The sequence below is a fragment of the Hibiscus syriacus genome, unplaced genomic scaffold, assembly GCF_006381635.1.
Source record: "Hibiscus syriacus cultivar Baekdansim isolate YM2019G1 unplaced genomic scaffold, ASM638163v2 tig00110840_pilon, whole genome shotgun sequence".
Classification (NCBI taxonomy): Eukaryota; Viridiplantae; Streptophyta; class Magnoliopsida; order Malvales; family Malvaceae; genus Hibiscus; species Hibiscus syriacus.
In genome coordinates, this window is record NW_024062887.1 from 519,113 (window position 1) to 535,586 (window position 16,474).

The following is a 16,474-nucleotide window of genomic DNA, read 5'->3' on the forward strand; positions in this document are numbered from 1 at the left end:
TTAGTGCTCCATATGTAAATCCATACACTCAGTATGATTTTCTTATCATTTTAGCACACTCAGTGCTCCATATGGAAATTCATACAATCAATATGATTTCCTTATCATTTTAGCACATATAATGCCCTATCTGGAAATCCATATATTCAATATGATTTCCTTATCATTTTAGCACACTCAGTGCTCCATATGTAAATCCATACACTCAGTATGATTTACTTATCATTTTTAGCACACTCAGTGCTCCATATGGAAATTCATACGTTCAGTATGATTTCCTTATCATTTTAGCAGAAATAATGCCGTTTGGTAACCATTATTAATACATTAATAAATCATGCTATTTTAACTATTACCACATGTACGTGCATAATTAGATGCACTCAGCTGGTTCGCCTTGCTTAAATATCCTGATTAGTAAAATGATTACTCGAAGACTTGGCCCTTGCTTTCCGCCTTACTCGACGCTTGATTTCGATCTATCTCTCATTAATTGAGTACATGTATATTACCAATTGTTAGTGTATTTACTAACCATTATAACTTAAACATTAATAAAAATATTTATTATTAATCTTTCTACAACATTTCCATCCCAACTTAAAAATTCTGACTATTATGCATCGATGCACTCAGTAGTGTATCGATTCACTACCTATGAATCGATGCACTTATTGCATTCGATGTTTTTCAATTGAAGGGTGTATCGATGCACCACCTGTGCATCGATGCACTTTGCCCAGAAATCTCATTTTAAGCACGAAATATCACTCCTTTCAACTTCTATACTCCATGTTTCTTCCCCTTTCATGTTCTTAAGTCACATACACATGCTTAAACTCTTTAATACTCATTTATCCTATCCTTAACCACAAAATCCTATCTTCTACATGAGATTTAAGAATCATACTCAAATTTCAACATGTTCTAAATCCAGTTCTAACACCTCATATCTCTTAATTAAATTGATGACAAGTCAAATCTACAATAAATCATCCATAAACCTTCATATTCCATCATGTCACTCAAAAACCCATTATCTTTAATCTCTAATATATCATCAATAACTTAGTATTAAGCTCATTTAAACCTTCCTTTAGATTCTATAATATACAAAGCTTCAATCCCCATCAAAAAAATCGAAGGAAATAACCATTAAATTTAAAACTTACCTTTGAGCTGAAGGGGAGAGTTTTCCACGGCAAGAAGAGATGAAGATGAAACGGTTGACTTCCAATTCCCTTCTTCATCTTATCTCTTATCCTAACCCCCATTAATTGAATATTAAATTTAATTTAATGCAAATGACCAAAATATCCTTTTAATCATCCTTCCCTACCATCTAATTTAAACATAAATCCTATTTATCCTCTTCTTTCATTATTTAATTTAATTAAATCCTTAGATTTTTAAATCATTCCGATTTAGTCATTAAATTCCACTGTTTCGATCAAATATGATAAATTGCACATTTCCAAACCAAATTTCTCTGATCTAAAATATTAAAATAATATTTCCAACCATTTTATAACATCCTTCAAATTTTTGTAAAATTCCAATTCGATCTGAATTATCGCTTCCTTACCGGCTTTAACCCTTTCAAATTTTTATTTACTAAAATTCCAAATCCAAAAATATGATCTCTATAAAACTCCATTCTCAAGAGTAAACTATCTATGTATGGAATAAAATTCTTTTTAGGAAATTATCACTTAATTCCCTAAACTTTTTCCCAATTTTCTACTTTGACCCTCAAACTTTCCAAATTTACATTTTGGTCATTATCTAAATTTTTTGGGTATTTCAATTCTCCCCTCCTTAAATAAAATTTGTCCTCGAATTTTAATATTTTCAATGAAAACCCTAACTTCCCTTTTTTTAAGGATTATTCTATCCCTAATTTAGGGTTGTACGAACTGATAAGATGCGCCTATGCCTTAACTGTAAATTCTTCTGCTCTTGCCAACTTCTTGAATTCTGATTTTTCCTCCTTAATGTGAGTATTTTGTGAAGATCATGCTAATCATTAAATTTTGAACTTGTTTAGTTCAAATCTTCAACTTGATATGAAAATGTTATGGCTATTATTTCTTCATATTATCCTATCTTTCCCAATTAACATCCTCGACATTATGATTTTGCTAAATCACTTTGACTAGAGGAATCGTCTTGATACGAAGTTCTTTGATTTCTCGAGCTAAGATCTGAATTGATTCTTCTTCATAAGTCAAATCTGGTCGGATCTTACTTTCCTCTGATGCAATGACATATGAATGATCCAATCGATACTTTTTAAGCATCTACACATGAATAACATTGTGAACTTTGACTAATTTCAGATTTCAATTACCTCCGGAGTTAATGCTAACTGATAAACCATCAGTCCAACTCTTTTTAATATCTCATAAGATCTAATGAATCATGGACTTATTTTTCCTTTGCGCCTAAAGAGAAATATCTCTTTTTTCCAAGGTGATACTTTAAGAAAAAAATTTATCTCCTTCATGAAATTCAATCTCTTTTCGCTTCAAGTCTGCAAAAGACTTTTTTCAATCAAATGCCATCTTTAGATTTTCTTGAATGATCTTTACTTTATCCTCAACCTCTTTAAATAAATCTGGCTAACCAAATTTCAATCTTTTAACTCGAACCCGTTCAATGGTGTTCGATATTTTCTACCATATAAAACTTCATCCGAATCCATCTTTATGCTCAACTAATAGTTGTTATTATAGGAAAATTCTACTAAATCAAATACTTTTCTTTTCCCTTGATTCCTTGGAATCAATCGCACATACTCTCAGCATATCTTCTAATATCTGAATAGTACTTTTTGACTTACCATCCATCTGTGGATGAAAGATCGTATTGAAATTCAATCAAGTACCCAAAACTTTATGCAATTATTTCTAGAATCTTAATGTGAACATTGGATCCATGTACGATATAATTAATACTGGCAATCCATGTAGCCGAACTATCTCTTTAATATACAACTCTGTATATTTATTTAATGCATAGTCCATTTGCATCAAAATGAAATATGTCGATTTAGTTAACCGTCCACTATCACCTAAATAGAATCCTTTTTATTTGATATCAAACATAGTCCCTTAACAAAACCCATAGTGACTCTTTACTATTTCCACTCTGGAATAGAAATCAGTTGCAACAATTACAAAAGCACTTGATTCTCAGCTTTTACTTGTTGACATGTCAAACATGTAGCAACAAACTTAGTTATTATTATTATTATTATTATTATTATTATTATTATTATTATTATTATTATTATTTTTAGTTCTTATGTCATATGTCAAGACAACATGACTAAGAAAATCAACTTCTGATAGCCAAAACTCACACTTTGATAGTTTAGCATATATCTTTTTACCTTAAATATCTCGAGCACAATACGAAGATAAGCATCATGCTCTATCTTTGTCTTCGAGTATATCATAATGTCATCAATACAAACCTCTTCCAAGTAAAATTGAAATACTGGATTTATCAAATCCATGAATGTTATCAGAGCATTTTCCCCCCAAACCAAACGACATTACTATGAACTCGTAGTGTCCATACCGTATTCTGAAAACTTTGGAACATCATCCTCTTTAATCTTTAACTGGTAATATTCCGATCTAAGATCAATCTTAGAGAAAATATTTGCTTCCTTAATTTGATCAAACAACTGATCAATCCTCAAAATAGGATGTTTGTTCTTGATAGTTACTTTGTTTAACTATCGATAATCTATGCATAATTGCATATATCCATTTTTTTTATAAACAACACCGGTTCACCCCAAGGTAAAATACTCGGTCTAATGCATCCTCAATCTAGCAATTCTTGCAATTGGTTCGTTATTCTCTTAACTCAATCGCAACTATTCGATATAAACCCATATATACATGATTAATGCCTTGATAACCATTAATATTGAATTTCCACCTCTCAATCTGGAGGTAACCCACATAATAAATCTAGAAAGACATATGGAAATTTCCAAGTTATGGAAATATCATATGGTGTTACTTCAGATACTTAAGTATTTATCATTTTAGCTACAAAATCTATGCATTCTTTTTACATCTTCTTAATCGCAACCATGGTTGATATCACGTTAGTGATGATTTTGCTTTTTCATCAATCACTAATTTCTTTTCTGCATTTTTCTAAATTAATCGCTTATCACGACTATTAACCCAACCTTAATGCAGAAGCAACCAACTCATGATCAAAATGATCTAAAACTCGTTAATGATGATCTCATAAGATTCACCATTAACATAAGCTCATGAATCTTTATCGGATATTTAATATTTTTATGATTAACACTTGTATCATGATTGTGACCTATGGGTCTTCCCCATAATAATACTTTCTATCAAATTGAATTGAATATCTCTACTTTAGAATTCCTTATTTCATCTAAGGAAATCTATATAATTTTTTTTCCATATCCAAAAATAATATTTTCGAACAGTTTAAATATTTTCATTCACAAATGAAAGTCTCAATGTTCACACCGTTCAATAAGAAAACTTGATAAATTTGTAGCAATAACTTCATAACAGTTAATGCTAAAATAACACTAGTAAACAAATTTACTCTTTTTTTCTTATCATCATGGACTTGACACTTTTCAAATTCTTGAGAATCCATCTCAATCTAAACACTTTTTCTTTTCAGTTTGAAATGGTTAGACAGTCCATTTTCTAATATTTACCTTCACAAGGTAACTCTATCCAATTTTTATGGACTTGATATTTATTATCAATCCAACTCATAATCATTTGATTCACTAATAACTCAACTTTCTGTAAACTTTTAGCGGAAATCATATTTACCGTTTACTCAATTTATCTTACTCAAATCAACAATGATTTAAACAATTTGTTGAACTATGTTTTGATATAACAATTTAAGGCAAAATGGTTTTTGGACTTGAATTGAATTTAAAAAATGTTTTTGGACTTAATTGAATTTATTCAAAGTTTTAAAAGGTTTCAAAAATAATTCAAAGTCCATTAAATTCAGATTTGAGCCAAAATGCTAAAGGGTGTCAAAGTGCATCCAAGCACCCCTGCAGTGCATACATGCATCCCTGCAGTGCATCCATGCACATGCACTAGTGCATCAATGCACCATGCAATACATCCATACACTCAAACACCGAATGTAATTAGTGCATCGATGCATCCTTCTGTGCATCGTTGCATCAAGGCTGTGCATCGATGCATCCTGCTGTTCATCCATGCATGAAGGCTGCAACAGCTAGTAACGGCTAGTTTTTTGAATTTAATGAAGGGGTATCGATGCACCATGATAGTGCACTGATGCACCATGTTATGGGCAGCCTTTATGAGTAGAAAACTCATCCCCAAACGGCTCCAAAACATCCCTAACGGTTATATAGGACATCAAACACATTCCAAGCTATAAATACAAGCTAAGGACACTTGAAGAAGTAAGAGAACAACTATCCAAGCAATCAAACACAAGAGAAGAGTTTTTCATTCTTATTTCATCTTTCTCTTGTAAATATTTTGTTCTTGTGAGCTCAATCTTGTAAACACCTACCTTAGAGAGGTTTTCTTGTTTACTTATTTTATCCTTTTGTAAAGGGGAGAGTTTATAGCTTATCCCGTGTAAAAGCTAGGGAAATGTTCTAGTTTTGCCTGGAAAAACTAGGGAGTTGTAAGGTTATCTCTTTGTCCTCAAAAGAAAGAACAAATTAGTGAATTTGTTGGAAAATCCTTGGTGAGGAGCTAAGGTAGTAGACATAGACTTTGGTTTAGAAAGTCGAACCACTCTAAATCGCTGTGCAATTGTCTATCTTTCAATCTCCTTACTCCTTAAACTCAAAAATTATTCCGACCCCTCTTTACAAACTATTCCGATTGTCGAATCAAGCTTCCAAAAATCCCAACAATTGGTATTAGAGCCTAACTCGTTAAGAAGGTTTAACCACCTTGAGACGGTTCTCGAAGAAGCTCTACCAATTACCGACACAACCGAGAAGATGGCTTCCACCTCCAGCTCATTCCACATGGAAGACTCCCTACCAACTGACAAGCCTACATACTTCAATGGAGCGAACTATAGTCATTGGAAGAAATTAATGAAGTTATTTATCCAAGCCAATGATCTTGATGCATGGGAGATGGTCGAGAGCGGATAATCTTCTCCAAAGAAGAAGGAGAAGAAGTGGAGTGACCAATAATGAATGAAAGCTCAACAAAATGCCAAGGCCATGCACATGTTATTTTGTGCATTTGGTATAGATATCTATGAAGGAGTTTCTTCTTGTTCGAATACTAAGGAGCTTTGGAATAAGCTCGAGGAAATCCATGGGAACAAGAAACAAGAACCAACAAAGGTGGTGTCTCTATTGGCTCGTGAAGAGCCTGAGGTATCGTCTAACTCGAACAAATTTAATTCATGTTCTTTTGATGAGTTACAAGATGCCTATAATGAGTTGTATTTAGAATTTGAGACCATGAATTCCAAATATAATAAATTAATTTCAAAATTTAAAGTTGAAAATGATTTGATTTTGAAAGCCAAAATTGATTTTGAAAATCAAAATGAAATTTTGAAAATTGATTTAGAGTTTTCAAAAATCAAAATCAATAATTTAGAAAAAGAAAATTTAGATTTGAAAGTTAAGCTTGAGAGCTTAACAAAAGAAAAAGAATTAATTTCTCAAAACAACTCATTATGTTTAAAAATGGCAAAATGCTTACATTGCCATTTTCATGGTCATGTGGAACATGCTTGTCCTATAAAGAAAAGAAAATGTTTTAAAATTAGACAAGTATGGGTTCCTAAAGGAACAAGGGGCATTGAACCTAACGTCCAAGGATCCAAAGCAATTTGGATACCAAAATCAAAATAAATGTCTCTTGTAGGTGTGTGGGAGCAATGGTGATAAAAGTGATGATATTCAAGATGTTCTAGCCACACATGAAAAAGGAATGGGTAACCTCTAAACTTAATTCTTTTGATTTTGGTTATTTGGTTGCTCATTTGGATTTATGCATGCATGAGTTTTGATTTTGAATGATTATGCACTGTTTTAATCTCATGTATGTTGAAAAGATGTTTTATGCTAAACATTTTAAAGTTTTAAATGATTTTTCAGAATTTGTAGTTCATCATAATAAAATTTTGGTCAAAATTAGTTTTAAATGCAAACGATATCTCTCTAACAATTGATATCAACTTTTCAAATACTTTGATTTTATAAATTTTAAATTTTGACCTAAATTTAAATGTTTATGCATGTGGTTTAAATGAAAATGATATCTCTCTAACAATTGATATAAAAAAATTTCAAATTCATAACATTTTTATAAAACTTTATGTATATGTACTTTATTTTAATAATTGGTATTGCATAAAGTATTTTAGACTTGGATATATTGAATTTCATGTACTACTAACATGTTTGTTATTCTTTGTTGAAATTCAATTTTGTTTAAGTGTCATGATCCTAAAAGCTTAATTTTGTTTGGAATGCATTTATTGAGGGGGAGCTTTGATTTTTCAAATGATTTTTAAAATTTCAAAATTACTACTCACTCTCCAAAGTTATTTTGAACTTCAAAGATTGAATTATTTTTTATATAACAAAAAGGGGGAGAAGTTTGGTTTGAAAAATTCAATTTCTTAATGAAAAAGGGGGAGCTTAACATTTTCGTATATTTTCAAACAATTGGTAACAATTGATATCATTTTGTTAAAAATTGATATTTTTTTTCAAGAACTTTGGTTTTGCAAAATTTTGATCTTAAATTTTTCTTAATGATTATGCATAGATTTTTTTTAAATATTATAAAGTTTTAATGCATAACATTTTCAAAAACTTTATGCATGTGCTCTTAATCTCGATTATCAACATTGCATAATGTTTTGTATGTGAATGGATTAAAGCATAATCCGATTAGATAAATTTGACAAAAGATATAATGTCTTATTTTTAAATTAAGTGTTTGAAAAATTGATTGACATTGCATCTACTTTGATTATGCTTGTTGGTCATAGAATAGGAAACATTTACATGGTGAATTTAGATTCTATCAATATGACTAATTTATGCCTAGTTGCTAAGGATGAGCATGATAGTTGGTTATGGCATAGGAGACTATGACATGCTAGTATGAGTGTTTTGCAACGATTGATTCAAGGAGATTTAGTTAGAGGGTTGCCAAAGCTAAAATTTGATAATGATAAAATTTGTGATGCTTGTGCTAAAGGAAAACAAAGGCGAATTTCTTTTAAATCCATTAATGACATATCATCTAGTAGAGTATTACAATTGACCCATTTAGATCTTTTTGGGCCATCTAGAACTACTAGCTTGGGTGGAAAACAATATGCATTTATTTTGGTAGATGACTATTCTAGATAGACTTGGGTTCTATTCTTAAGTACTAAAGATGAAGCATTAAAAAAATTCATCACGTTTTCAAAAGTAATCCAAAACGAAAAAGGTTACTCTATAACTAGTGTTAGGAGTGATCGTGGAACTGAATTTGAAAATCTTGGATTTACTGAGTTTTGTAATTCTAATGGTATTAGCCATAATTTTTCAGCTCCTAGAACCCCTTAATAAAATGGAGTTGTTGAGAGAAAAATCGAACTTTAGAAGAAATGGCTAGAACCATGCTTTGTGAAAACAATTTGCCAAAATATTTTTGGGCGGAAGCCACAAATACCGCTTGTTATGTTATTAATCGAGTAATGATTAGGCCTATTTTGAAGAAAACTCCATATGAACTTTTTTAAAAATAAAAAGCCTAACATTAGTTATTTTCATCCTTTTGGATGTAAATGTTTTGTTTTAAACAACGATAAAGACAATCTTGGCAAATTTGATGCTAAAAGTGATGAAGGAATTTTTCTGGGTTATTCCTTAAATTCTAAAGCTTATTGAGTATTTAATAAAAGAACTTTAGTTGTAGAAGAGTCTATACATGTTGTTTTCGATGATAATCTCCTTCCGAGGAAGGATTCTTGTTTGAATGATGATGTAGGTATTATAAATACAAATGAAGTTAGACATGACGTTGGAGAACCATCATCAAAGAAAGAAACGAAAGATGAGGAAACTCATGATCCTCTCGAGAATCCAACCATTGAAGAAAGGGAAGTATCTTACCCAAGAGAGTACAACTATGTCAATGATGGTGAAATCATAGGTGATCCATCCAAAGGGGTAACAACTCGATCTTCTCTTAGAAATATTTGTAATTATGTTGCATTTATCTCATGCATAGAGCCTAAAACATATTAAATAAGCATTAAATGATGAACATTGGATTATGGCTATGCAAGAAGAGTTAAATCAATTTGAGATAAGTAAAGTATAGACATTAGTTGAAAGGCCTAGTAATAAATCTACTGTAGGTACTAGATGGGTATTTAGGAATAAGCTTGATGAAAGTGGTAATATAATGAGAAATAAGGCTAGACTTGTTGCTCAAGGCTATACTCAAGAAGAAGGCATAGACTATGATGAAACATACGCTCCCATAGCTAGAATGGAAGCAATTAGAATGTTATTAGCATTTGCATGTTTTTCATGAATTTAAATTATATCAAATGGATGTTAAAAGTGCATTTTTAAATGGTTTTATAAAAGAAGAAGTGTATGTGGAACAACCTCCAGGTTTTGAAGATTCAAAATTTCCAAATCATGTTATTAAATTGACAAAAGCGTTTTATGGTTTAAAACAAGCTCCTAGAGCTTGGTATGAAATATTATCAAACTTTTTAATTGAAAAAGGTTTTTCAAAAGGGAAGGTTGACACTACATTGTTTTTAAAGCATAAAGGTAAAGATTTATTAGTAGTTCAAATTTATGTTGATGATATAATATTTGGTTCTACTAATGATGTTCTTTGCCAAGAATTTTCCAAGCTAATACAAAGTGAATTTGAGATAAGCATGATGGGGGAGCTCTCATTTTTCTTGGGACTCCAAATCAAGCAAAGAAAAGATGGCATCTTCATCAATCAAGCTAAGTACGTCAAAGATATGCTCAAGAAGTTTAGACTAGAAAATGGGAAACCTCATGACACTCCAATGAGCTCACCAACAAAGCTTGACATAGATGAATGAGGTAAATGTGTGGATGTTAAATTATATAGGTCAATAATTGGTTCTTTGCTTTATCTAACCGCAAGTAGATCGGACATTATGATTAGTGTTTGCTTATGTGCTAGATTTCAATCATGCCCTAAGGAATCACATTTACTAGCTATTAACAGAATCTTTAGATACCTTAAGGACACACCTAGTTTAGGACTTTGGTATCCTAGAGACTCTAGCTTTAGCTTGTATGCCTTTTCTGATGCAGATTATGGAGGTTGCAAATTAGATAGGAAAAGCACCTCCGGTACTTTCCAATTCCTTGGAAATATGTTGATTTCTTGGTTTTCAAAGAAACAAAATTGTGTAGCATTATCTACCACTGAAGCGGAATATATTTCAGCTGGTAGTTGTTGTGCACAAGTTTTATGGATGAAACAAAAACTTTTTGATTATGGAATTGAAGTAGGTACCATTCCTATCAAATGTGACAATACTAGTGCTATTTGTCTCACTAAAAATCCCATCCAACACTCTAGAACTAAGCATATTGAAATAAGACATCACTTCATTAGAGACCATGTCGCTAAGTAAGATGTAGTTCTAGAATTTGTTGATACTTTGCACCAATTAGCGGATATCTTTACAAAACCTTTAGACAAGGAAAGATGTTGGACACTTAGGAGAGAATTAGGTTTAATTGACCTATCTTCACTTAGTGTTTAAAATAATTTTAGCACTTTTAAGAATAAATGAAAAATGCTTATAATAAATTTTGATTGCATTCTTTGCTATTAGTTAGGGGGGTTTATGATTCTTTGTGAAAATTTGATTATATGTTCAAATAAATTTTAATGATAAATTTGATTGATTGAACATAGTTAATTTTTCGTAATATGAGTAGCCAATACCACTAGAGAAAATTAATTTAGCATTTTGAGTGTTTAAAATCAAATTTTAGCAATTTTAGTGCAGAGGGAATCAATACCCCCCTTGAAGGGGAATCAATTCCCCCTTTTAAATGGGAATCGATTCCCTCCTTGAGGAAATCGATACCCCCCACGGGTTCTGGATATATCACGACCAGAAAACCCATTCTCTCAAAACCTTTCTTCTTTCTTAAACTTCGTTCATCCTCTTTTTCTCTCTAAATCTCCATTTTTGCCAAAATCATCAAATACAAGTCGAAATTAGATCGTTCTTCAACTTCTAATCCTTGCAAACAACATCACATTCTCATAAAATCCAAATTTTCAAGGTAATATTTCAAAATCCTCTATTTCATTGATTTTTGAACTTAGGACTAGTTTTGATTAGTTCTAAGATGAACATTTCATCGGGTATTGGTTATATGATGATTTTACAACCAATTTCGTCAAAATACTCAAATTTTCAAAACTATCTTTAAATTTTGAAATAAAAAAATTGAAAATTGTTGTTTTAATTGATGTTTTTTTATTCAATTATGTTTTCATAAAAACTATACGTATTATGATTTTCAAACATTATTTTCCAAATAGTTTTTCAAAACATTGCCCTTTAGGATTCAGTTTAGAGAATTTTGAAATATTAAGGACTCATTTGAGTTTTGGGTATGATTCTTAAACCATGTCAAATCTTAAACGACCTAGGACATTGTCTAGTAGCTCAAGTCAAAATCGACCTCTTATTCCTCCACCCAATCCAAATAACCCAAATATGACCATTATGAACTCTTGTTTCAACGTACATGGTTGAGGACAAGATCTATACCATATGTACCATACTTGTTTTGAGTCATACAAAATTTGGGAAGAGCGTATCCCTTCGATCCAAGCTATAGAAGATATGGACTTCCAATATCTTCCTACTCTTAAATCCTAGAAGTTTGATAAACTCTTTAAACTCAAACCTTTGGTTTATCATCAATTAGTCCACATTTTTTATATTCCAATGTGTTATGTGTCCAAAACGAGTGCTGATCTGAAACTATAGGAATTCGATCCTATCTTTTAGGACAATTCATTTTTATTGACTCCGGCACAATCGCTACCAATTTTGGACTAGATAACTCAGGTTTAATGAAAACAAGACTGTGGATTCACCCTATAAGTCTAAGGATAATGAGAGTACCCTAAGAACTCATCGTGATAGATTCCTTCATTATTTGATCTCTTGGTGGTTTAGACCATCCGGAGGTAGGTACTCCTCCCTTAGGAACATAGATATATGGTGGATATATTGTATCCAACATAAAAAGAAGATTAATCTGCCACATATCATCTTTAGTGAGTTTCCATAAACATTGTTCCTTCCAAGAATATAGAAACCTTGGTTTATGGTTGTCTCCTTAGTAATTTGTTTATCAAACTCGGTCTTTGGGTCAATGGGTTTATCGTCCCGAACTCAGAACTTTTAATTGTGAAACATTTTGATGTTCATGGATTGTTTTATTTTGGGTGTTTGGATTTATTGGATAATTGGATATTTGAACTTGCATGCTTATATATTTGGTTTGATTTTCACTTTCATTTTGAGCTTAATGTTTATTTTTGCATCATTTACATATTAGTTGCATTATGACCAATTTTTGTCATTTCACATTGTTTATGAATATTGATTATGAAACTAATGGCTAACGTTTCTCTTGATTGTGATCTTAGCAGCTTAAGCTATATATATTTATCATCAATTGGCTAAATGATTTCAAAACCTTGTTTAAAATATTTTAAAAGCCTTTTTGATTTAACAAAAAGGGGGGAGAAATGTTAAACTGTTTTAAAGGGGAGAAGTGTTAGAGTAAGGAGGAGTAATTTCAAAACTTGATTTCAAAATCTTAAAATTACTAAAATGTTTTGTTATATCAAAAAGGGGGAGATTGTTGAAAACATTTTGATATTTCGATATAACAAATTAAGATAAATGAATTTTAAGATTTTCCAAAAAGATTTTCTAAAGTATAATCGATTCAACTAATCGAATATCAAATTATTACTCCAAGTCTTTCAAGATCATTTCAAACCTTACTAAATGTGTAAAATTGTGTTTTATACTTAAACTATTTTTGAAACAATTTTCACAAAGTATTTTGAACCAAAATCAAGCCTAAAATCAAATTTTCAAAGTGATGCACTAATGCACCAATCCATGCATCGATGCACCATGGAATTAATTGAACATCGAATGCATTTTATGCATTGATGCACATACCATGCATCGATGCACTTAGTGCATTTGATGCATCGATGCACAAGACTATGCATCGATGCACTCAGGCTATTTCAAAACATCGAATGCATTTTATGCATCGATGCACTCTTAGTGCACCGATGCACTGAGAGTCCAATGGTAAAAATATTTGAATTTTACACTTGATGCACCGATGCACCTAGGGTATGCATCAATGCATGAGACACTCCCAACCACTAATATTAATTGTTTTCACACTTAAACGGCTCTATTGACTCCACTAAACATCCCAACATTCATAATCATTTGAAGGTGTATTTAAACAAGCTTAGAAGCCATTGATCAAAAACAAGAAACAACAATCAACTAGAATCAAGAGAGAATCAAAGAGAAAGCATCAAACCTCAAGTTTGAGCATTTCAAGCCTATTTTTCATTCAATATTTATTTTGCTTTCAAGAACACTACTTGTACTCAATTGTATTCATTTTTTAGTGTTCTTTTCTTTGTTCTAGAATTGTGCAAACATCTTTCCTTGTGAGGATTTTCTTGTAAGTTTGCAAAATTTGTATTGTTCTCTTTGGGAGAGAGTGTTCTCAAGACTTTGGGATATAATTCTTGAGGGATTTGTAAGGTTACTCTTTGTCCTCAAAAGAAAGACAAATTAGTGAATTTGTGGAAAATCCTTAGTGTGGATAGCTAAGGTAGTGGACGTAGACTTTGGTTGAGAAAGTCGAACCACTCTAAATCGCTGTGCAAATCTTTTCAATTTTCTGCAAAAGCTTCCACCGAAATTTTTAATTGCCTATTCACCCCCCTCTTGGCCGATTCCATCGATCGATTAACTCAACACAATTTAATGATTAGCTTAAATATTTATCACTTATTTAAGCTTACATGGAGAAACCTCATAATCATCACAAGATTCAACATTCTCCTCTGGATCCTCATCCGATTCGACTTTTCTTGTAATCCATTCAAACTTTTTAATCGATTCTTCCTATTCAGAATCTTCATTATAAGATGGGGCATTCCTTCCACAAAATGAAGGAATAATCCCTTATAACATCCACCCTTCTAGGGTGTTTTCGTTTCGGGTCCATTTTTGGTCGATTTCAATCTCGACCTTATTTTCAACAATTTCAACTTTCTTACCTTTGTCTTTAATTGTCGACATATGAACACAGTCAGAATCATCATACATTATTAAAGAGTAACTTTACTCTCAATAAGCAGCATCACAGTATATATACAACTATCAGTAACTTTTGACATCCTAATGGCATGTTTATATTTTTTTTAACTCAAAACAACCTCGGTTTAGTCCTAGAATCAGCTAAACCGTAGCTCTGATACCAATAATTGTAACACCCATAACCCGTAGGATTATACCTATACAGATTATAAATGTCACCTTAATTTCTAAATCCATTTTCCACTTCAAAAGTGATTTAAAACTTGTTTTCTTAAAAATGTAAATGATATTATCAAAATTATCATATCATATGAATTATGTTTCATTATAATTAATTTAATGTAAAATATTTTTTTTATGAACTGTGAACAGTGTACAAATGCATTGCTACAGTGACGTGAACAGTGCACCGATGCATAAAACATCGAATTAACATTGTGTATCGATGCACTGCTACAATGCATCGATGCACTGCTACAGTAACTGCTACAGTAAATTCCGAAAAATGCATATAAAAATATTTTTTTATGAACTGTGAAAAGTGTACAAATGCATAGCTACAGTGACGTGAACAGTGCACCAATGCATAAAACATCGAATTAACATTGTGTATCGATGCACTGCTACAATGCATCGATGCACTGCTACAGTAACTGTTACAGTAAATTCCGAAAAATGCATATAAAACTCATAGAAATTTACCTTTCATCAACATAAAATTTACCATTTTGTTTCCAAATTTATTCAACAAAACAAATTGAATATTATTAATTACATGCCACTATCTAAGTTAAATTCCATCGTAAGATGTCTTACTGATATTAAAATATACTTCTCGATGCTTGATGTCGTTCTGAAATCTTTACTCTACTACTGGCTTTTTACCTACGCGTGAAAATCAGCACACGTTAAGTATAAACTTAGTGAGACAATTAAAACAATAAACAGTGCAATACAATTCATCCATTTAAATGTCAAAATCAAAATGCCATAAAATCATGTTATCAATATATATAACATTCAATCCATAAGCTAGTAAGCTTATTTTACCAATATACTTACCTTTAAATCCCTAAGCTCGTAAGCTTATTTTACCAATATACTTATTATAATTTACATCATTGATGTCATTAACCTCATTTATTAATCATTATTGGAATCCTTACGTTCTATAGGAAATTTATACAATTCGTACAATTTCCTTATAATATTAGCACTCTTAGTGCTCTATCTAGAATATCATATACTTAATATGATTTCCTTCTTATTTTAGCAAACGTAGTGCCCTATTCGAGAACCCATACCATTAGTATGATTCCTTTACCATTTTTAGCACCTGAAGTGCCTTATATGAAAATCCATACTTTTAGTATAATTTCATTCTCCTTGTAGCACCCTTAGTGCTTTTTCTGGAAATCCATACACTCAGTATGATTCCCTTACCATTTTAGCACATATAATGCCCTATCTAGAAGTCCCTATATTCAATATGATTTCCTTATCATTTTAGCACACTCAGTGCTCCATATGTAAATCCATACACTCAGTATGATTTACTTATCATTTTAGCACACTTAGTGCTCCATATGGAAATTCATACATTCAGTATGATTTCCTTATCATTTTAGCATATATAATGCCCTATCTGGAAATCCATATATTCAATATGATTTCCTTATCATTTTAGCACACTCAGTGCTCCATATGTAAATTCATACACTCGTTATGATTTACTTATCATTTTAGCACACTCTGTGCTCCATATGGAAATTCATACATTCATTATGATTTCCTTATCATTTTAGCACATATAATGCCCTATCTAGAAATCCATATATTCAATATGATTTCCTTATCATTTTAGCACACTTAGTGCTCCATATATAAATCCATACACTCAGTATGATTTACTTATCATTTTAGCACACTCAGTGTTCCATATGGAAATTCATACATTCAGTATGATTTACTTATCATTTTTGCACATATAATGCCCTATCTGGAAATCCAT